The 8527-nt window shown below is 38.7% G+C and overlaps 1 long non-coding RNA gene across 1 annotated transcript; it reads right to left on the bottom strand.

Annotated features, from left to right (window-relative positions):
* Positions 1-4396: 4396 nt before the first annotated feature.
* On the bottom strand, positions 4397-6071 carry LOC127636071 (uncharacterized). Its single transcript, XR_007969550.1, has 3 exons — positions 5942-6071; positions 5713-5776; positions 4397-5402 (listed from the first exon to the last, which is right to left on the bottom strand). It is a non-coding gene; the product is annotated as an uncharacterized LOC127636071 (long non-coding RNA).
* Between the last annotated feature and the right edge of the window lie 2456 nt (positions 6072-8527).

Here is an 8527-nt window from a genome sequence, read left to right as displayed (position 1 = left end):
ATAATAGGTAAAATATGGATGAAGACTGACTTTTATATTACCTGGTTTTATAAATGTTTTCATAAACATGTGATGGCATTGACAAAAAGTAGTGACTAAGCTGTGAAACCAAAAATAAAAGAGGTATATTAATTTCATAGCAGAAATGTTTATTTTAATTATATATATATATATATATATATATATATATATATATATATATATATATATATATATATATATATATTTAAATGTATTTTCCCAAAGTAAAAAAAAAGTGCTAATTTCAAAGTGGAAATGTTATTTTCAAATCTAATGCATTTAAAATTGTGGATATGTTTTTGTCCCACAAATCTTTTGTCCCATATCAAGAATCAATGCCACATGATACTTCAATCTGATCATCATTGCAGTACCGATCAAATGTTTCATCTTGACTGACTGATGCTGCTTATCTTTACCCGTCTCTTCAGTTGTATGCAAGATACTGTTCTAAAGAGCAATTAGAGAGGCTGGGAGGGTGTAAAAATCTCTTGCATGTCGTTTATGTGCTTTTATTTGCTGCATTCTGCCTGAGGTTAAATAATAAACATGTGACACACTGACCCAGCAGTGCTGACACACACACACATACATGTATGATCACAAATTAAATTAGTCCATGCATTTGCAAGTGAATTGGGTCAACAGTCACTCAGAAATTGGAATGTGCAGGCTTTTTTTTGTTGCAATTGACAATTTGAGCAGTTGATATACTAACTTGACCTGTCCTGCATTGTGACATGCTATATGCTCCTTCTTAAAGTCAACAGAATTTGATAGTTCTTTTTATATTTCTAATACAGTACATGCAGCAATTGAGAGAATACATGGAATATTTGTTATTCATTCATCACACCACAGGTCTATTTAAAATGTACTTATGAAAGTGTTCCGGAGAAAATGTTGAATCCAAAAACTGACTTGGATTAATAACACCATTGTAAATTGCGTGGTGCCATGCGAGGGTCGGACGTGTGAATGGCGAGCTCTGCGTAGTTTGCTAGTTTTAATACTTTTTATGTCTTAAACTGGTGAGATTCGATACACTCTGATTCTTAACTGTTCTAGGTAGACAATATTTAAAAGAAATCAAAATCCTCAGGCTCTGGAGACATTAAAAGACACTTACGTCCTCAAGCTGAAGCCCTTGAGATGCAGACCGAAAGCCCAGTTGGCCAGTGAGGTGAAAGAGATTTAGAGTCAGCTGTCGAATATGTCAGCGATGCTGTAATACGTCTTGCTGTAATACGTCGATTGATTACTGCCACGGAGACGAAATTCACTGAGACGGTTACAAGAATGGCAGATGTTGAGAAACGAATCAATTATCTGGAGTCATCGGAAAGGGAATTAGATGCTAATCCACTAGCGACCAAGGCGGACTTGGAAAGTGTTTGGAAAAAGTTAGAAGACCTTGAGAATCGTAACCAGCAAAACAACGTCCAAATTGTTGGAATTCCTGAGGACGACAAATGCAGAGATATGGTGAAATTCCTAGACGAGCTCTTTCCGAGTCTTCCCGGGCTCATATAGGTGTACATGGACTGTTTGAGTTTAGAGGCATGGACGCCAGTTGGCACTGTCATAGAATAGATTCCCTCATTCCATCTGTTGTTGCTTGTCAATTGGAAAAATGTTAGTCACAGATCATGCCCTGGTGATTTTAGAGGTGTTGCCACATATGGAGAAAAATAAATTATATTGTAGGCACTTTAATGTATCCTTTTGCAAAATTCTGAATTCCAACAAATGCTAAAGGCTGAAATCAATGTCTTTTTGGAGACCAACTGGTCTTCAGTATTCCTGTGGATGTGGCTTGGGAGGCACTTAAGGCAGTTCTTAGGGGTAGGATCATACAGTCTGCCTCATTCATCAAAAAAGTTTTTTTTTCTATCATTCCCTCAGTGAAATCTGCTGGTGGTGAAATATTCACTAATATTTACATTATTAATATCAGTGCTTTTAAAGAATTATAATCTCTATGGTTCCACCTCTTTGTCTACAGATGAGGATATTAGAAACATTGTGGAACCATTAGAAATACCTAAACTGACAACAAAAAATATCTTGATTCTGAGAAAATCTTGGAGGAGATTGGCCTGGTAATTAAGGCCTTGCCTACAGGCAAGTCTCTGGGGCAAGATGCCTTTGCCGCTGAATATGTTAGATCTTATGCAACAGAACTGGCTCCACTTTTGTTAGAATTTTTATGGAATCATTAAAGAATGGAAAGCTTCCGCCAACAATGACACAAGCCCGGATCAGTCTGATTCTTAAAAAGGCATGACGTACAACATGTACAATTATTTTACTTTGGATATGGGCACCTGGCAGGGGTGCCCTCTTTCCCCATTATTGTTCTGTCTTGCCCTGGAACCATTAGCAGCCGCGATAAGAAGTGAATATGATTTTCCAGGGGTGGTGGCGAGAGGTGTGATGCATAAGCTTTTGCTTTACGCAGATTATATTTTATTATTCGTCTCTGGCCCATTAGATCTATGCCTTGCCTCCATAGAATTATTCATTCCTTTACTAAGTTCTCAGGATACAGAGTCAATTGGTCTAAATCTGAAGCTTTGGCTCTGACAGCATACTGCCCAGTAATGGTGGAAAGCCATTACTGAGCTGGGTGCTTTCCATTGTCCCAAACAGGGCATTAAGTATTTGGGCATTAGTGACCCCTTAATTAAAAGGGTGTTGAGCAATGCGGGCAGGTAGGCTTCATTACATTTATCTATGATTGGGAAGGCTAATTTTATTAAAATGAATCATTTTCCAAAACTTAACTACTTGTTACAATCTCTCCCTGTAGATGTCCCCTCTCTTATTCCAAGCAATTTGATAGCATTGCGAATTCCTTCATTTGGAATAGTAAGCATCCTAGATTACAATTTAATAAGTTACATTGGCCAATTTATTATCATGCATTTGGTCTCAGACATTAGGCTCATTGGTCGCTTCCACCTGAGAGAGCCCCTCCCTGGTTTTTGGGAAGATCTTGCCCCTATTTTGCCATTGCAATGCCTTTCTATCAAACTAATCAGAGAAGTTAAGTTACACCCCATTATCTTGCATTTGCACTCAGTATAGGAAGGGGAAGTACAACTCAGAGTGTTTAATTAGGAAATGTATTTAAATGTTGCCTCAAGCATATGGCTGAACCACTGATCTATATATATAACTGGATAGCTCATAGAATTTTAAACTGCCAGCAGTAGGTGAAGCTACCGGAAGTGCTCTGGCGGCCATCTTACTATTCCCTACCGACAGAGGGCATCGCGGCATGTGCAGCGTTTAACCGCGAAACAACACTCACTTAAGGATGCGGCTAAAGTGCCCACAGGTTGTAATTTATGACTATGTACATATTAAGCACACATTAGTCGTTATCCCCATGTAGTGTCCATAACGATCATAATCTTTAATAATCAACAGTAAAAATACAACACCAAAGTGTATTAATACCCCTTTTTAAAGCAAAGTTATCCATCTGCAGATTGTTACAGGATGCAATGTTTCTCTGCCTTCATAGTTTAAATCTGTTGATGCTCATTGTTCATAACGTTGACAAATTATACATCTGCATAATTTGCCAACATTATTAACCATTTTTGACAAGATTATATAGTAAATGTGAACTAATTTAGGGGGGGTGCATGCACATCAACAAATTTTAAAGTTAATAAAAACGACTAGCTTTGTGTTGATATTGTAACTAGACAGTACCTCTTAGAATAAATCCAGAACCAAAAAATGTAGCATAGTATACACACACAAGTTCATATGTAGTATGTGTGTGTGTGGATATATATATATATATATATATATATACATATACACACACACACACACACATTAATTTACCTTTACTTAATGGAATTATCCATTTGCATTCATTTCTGGAACATGTACATACCAGCTTGTGAGCATTTAATTATTTCAACAATCCCCTGATATTTTAAATCATAATCAGAAATAGGTTTATTGACATATGCACACTCAAGGAAATCATACATATTTATTTGTTCAATAACAAAAGCTTCCAAGTACATAAAAAAATTTGACTTAAACAACAGGTGGAGCAACCAAATTAAGCACCAACTTAGTTGCAAACTAACTAGTAGTTACGAAGCCTTGAACTTTATACCCCAACTTAAGACCTTACGCACAGCTATTTACTCAACCTCGTGTCCTTCCAAACCTGTATGACTTTTTCTGTGGAACACAAAAGATGACATTTAAAAAAATGTTTTTGTCCATATAATGAAAGCCATTGGTGACCAAAACAAGCTATTTTGCTCACCATTTACTTTCATTATATGGAATACAAAATACATTTTTGGGGGTTCTGCAAAAGAGTCACATGGATTTGGAAGGACATGAAGTTGAGTATATGATGACAGAATTTACATATTTGGGTCAACTTTTCTATTAATATTAAATGTTATAACTATCTGAAACACAGTAATTTTATGAGACTTATACTGCATGTTGCAAAAGTATCTTCATTGCAAATAAAAACAGACAGTATAATATTTTTTACTCTGTTAAAACAGCTCTTCAGTGAAGCCAGGCTGACTCCTCATACAGCTTTTCCTCCTGTTGCAAACCAATTCCAGTTTTATCTAGCGTGCGATGTTTATTGAAATCCAAACGGCAAATTTACCTTGTTTAACTTCAACAATATCCATGTGCATCTTTTCAGGGCTGGACTGGAAAGAGAAATCGGCCCGGGATTTGACATAACTGTCAAAAAGTTGTTGGGGGGGTAGTGTTCGCTAACGCGGCGGCTCGTTTTAGATTATCGCGGCCGACACAGCGACCCGCTCGGTTCTCCCGATGGCCAGTCCACCCTGATCGGCCCCAAAGTTTGTCGGTCCCGGTCCACCGGAAAAATGTCCGGTAGTCCAGATTACCAGTCCTGCCCTGCTCCTCGTCTATTCCAATTGATCACTACTTAGGTAAAGTTGGTTTTATATTCGCATATTCGCACATTCGCGGACTTCCGCGTTCAATAACTCGTGAACTAAACGTTGTTGCTACACACAACACCTATCACATATAACTACAGATAAAACACCAGAAGCTACAACATAAATTTCCTCAAAACGATCTTTCCTTCGCACTGGACAAAATACATTGATCTCTATGCGCAGGCTGCTAAAAAGGGACCATCTGCAAAGTGCAAACCCGAAGGAAAGCTCGTTTTGAGGAGATTAAAATATTAAAACAATGTTATTTGTGTAGTAACAATAATTCAGCTCATGAGATATTGAACGCGGAACTCCGCAAATATGCGAAGCGAATATAAAAAGCAACTTTACCTAAGTTTGATCACTTTATAAATGATGCCCGTGAGCTGGACCGTATTCAGGCCTGCACTGCAAAAAGTACAAATCACACAGAGAATTAATGAAAACCCACATTATATTTATTATATGTAACCGGTGTTGATCTGCAATTAGATATTCAACTTGACCAAAAAAGCTGACTTAGGAAAATAACCACAAAGAATAACAGTATAACTCACTAAGTTAACGTTAACTGCATAGCTAATATTCATTTATCCTAAGAAAATAACCACAATGCACGTTCAACGTAAACAAAAACTACAAAACATAATTATGTATTCAGAATAAAAACTTTAAAGCCTGCAAAAAATATGTTTGAAAATGTCTACTGATATCTTACCTCAGTTTCTTAAACTTGTTTCTATTGAAACACGTGCGCACGTGCGCCGCTGAACGTAATGCTGCTGCAATAAAGAGTAACATAACACGCTCACATTTAGAATAAGCAGGGGGAAATTAAAGTCAAAATAAATAATGAATTACATATTTAGGAAGATTGCATTGTGATACAGTGTATGCAGACATAAGAAATGTGTTTTAATGTGACTGGATGGGTACAAATTACTCACCAAAACAGACGATTTCCCATTGAGACACATAGGAGTACAGAATGTTAGGGAATACCAAGATGGCGGCGCAGTAGCTTCACTGTTGTGACGTCATGAGCTATCCAGTTATATATATAGATCAGTGGGCTGAACCCTAAATTATGTATTAATAAGTCCCCTTTCTGCTGGTCAGAGTGGATTGTGTTACTACAGTACACTCTGTGACCTATATGATAGTGGAGTGTTGAGATCTTTTGAACATTTGGTTCAACATTTTGGGATTCCCAGATCAGAGTTTTTTTCTTTTGGAAAAGGTCATGAATCATCAGTGTATGAATCATCAGAGTACCCTATTAATTCAGATAGGGGGTCTGAGTTTTAACTTCTATCAAGAGATTATTTGAGAAAGATTTAAAACTGGTATTGGAGGAGGAAGTGTGGGCTAGGATTCAAAAACATTTCAAGTCTGCATCTAGAGATGTAAGGGTGCGCCTTATGCAATTCAAGATTTTACATAGATTCTATTGGACCCCCTCTTGATTGTATAGGCTTGATCTTAAAGTCACACCCACACGCTGGCAATGCCAATCAGAAGATGTGAAACAAACCATGTTTCTGGGGGTGTGTTAAGATCCAAGAATATTGGTTGAAAGTTCAAAGTTGTATGTGTGACATATTGTGCACTCAAACTTCACTTTGCCCCAGACTCTGTATTTTGGGTGATGGGCAGTCATAAATTTGGGGGATAAACATGTAAAAATTGAGTTCTGACCAGTCTCATGATTGGCAGGCAAATTATTTTAAGGGGATGGAAGTCAGATGGAGAAACATTTGAAACATTTTTTATAAGAAATGGGGCAATTATTTAGCATTTTGGGGGATTCTCAGGGAGGGGATATCGAGAGATGTTTAGTTTATGTATGTTTATTATATTTTTTGTTGTTTTGTGTGTGTATTATTATATGTGACCACAGGGGTGTTCATTGGGTGTCAGGATGGGATATTAGTTAGGGTTAAATGTTAATTTGTTGTATATGTGTTGGGTTTTCTTTGTTGTTTAAATATGAATCAATAAAAAATTCTTGGAAATGTACTAATGAAGGCAAAAGATAAATTAATTGTTAAAAAACTTAAAAGATGAGCAGTTAGCGGACCTAAAATATACACTTTTATTATACATTCTTTTACACCAGTCAGCCACAACATTAAAAACACCTGCCTAATATTGTGCAAGTCCTCCTTGTGCCACCAAAACAGTGCCAACCCACATCTCAGAATAGCATTCTGAGATGATATTCTTCTCATCACAATTTTACAGGGCAGTTATCTGAGTTACCGTAGACTTTGTCAATTTGAACCGGTCTGGCCATTCTTTGTTGACCTCTCTCATCAAAAGGCATTTCCTACAGTAACTCAGTAAACTGCTCGGTGATGTTCCTTACCATTCTCATCTCCCGATCTCGCTCTCCATTCACAAGCTGGTGCTCAACCATGGTCTTGTCTGAACAGAGAGTGAAAGCCCATCCCAAGAGGTAACCTGCCAATTGATGGTCAGATGCTCCTTCTCAATGATGCTGTACCTCGCCTCTCTCACCAAGAGCATCCGACTGATATACAGCACTGGGTGCTCCTCCCCCTCGACCCGCTGGGATAACGTGGCTCTCAACCCTCTGTCCAACGCATCGGTCTGTAAAACAACAGTGAGAGAATAATCAGAAGCATGTAACAACACAAAGCACAGCTTACACCTGCATAAAAGCCTGTTGGCATGGCTCCGCCTACTGGACCGGGTCTGGGGCTCCCTTTCTTGTGAGGTCAGTCAGTGGGATGCCATTTGAACTGTCTCACCTCCTTTTTGGTCTTGGTCTCAGGCAGGCCGCAATCGCTGCGGTTTTATCAATTTGGGGACACACCTGCCCTTGACCAAAGTGGAACCCCAGATACCGTACCTCCACTTGTCCAATTGCACACTTCTTGGGGTTTGCCTTGTGTCCTGCCTGCCGCAGCAACCTCAGAACCGCCCTTAGATGCTGCATGTGCTGCTTCCAATCATTACTGTATATGATGATGTCATCCATATAGGCATATGCAGAGAGGCAACATTCACCTCCAGCACAAGCTCCTTCCTCTCCGGACCACCGTTGTCAAAGACACAGGGACCACCTCCCTCCATGTTTTTAACAGGTTGAGGTGGTCAACTGGCTTTGCTCCAGCCCTATCCATCCGTTTAACCTCATAAATGACTTCCCGACTCGCAGTGTGACCTCAAAGGGTTCACTGTGTAAATTCTCATAGCCGAGCTCCCCTGTTATACAGCTGGCTTTGACATATGGTGCCTGTAGCAAATTCTCATTAATTCTCCCACCAGCCAGCTTCTGTTAATCCTCAACGTGACACACTTTCCCCATTACCCTGTCACCAGACTGAAACATAGGGCTTTTTGCTTCATGTTCATTGTGCTTCTTCTGGAGATCTTTAGCATGCCTTGACATCATATTGACACTCACGAAGTTTCTGGACATATTCAATGTATTCGCTTGTCTATTTGCCAGTGGACAGGCCAAAGATGAGATCAGCAGGAAGTCATGGATGTCCTCCATACATTAG

The sequence above is a fragment of the Xyrauchen texanus genome, chromosome 43, assembly GCF_025860055.1.
Source record: "Xyrauchen texanus isolate HMW12.3.18 chromosome 43, RBS_HiC_50CHRs, whole genome shotgun sequence".
Classification (NCBI taxonomy): Eukaryota; Metazoa; Chordata; class Actinopteri; order Cypriniformes; family Catostomidae; genus Xyrauchen; species Xyrauchen texanus.
This window is presented reverse-complemented; position numbering and strand designations above follow the sequence as displayed.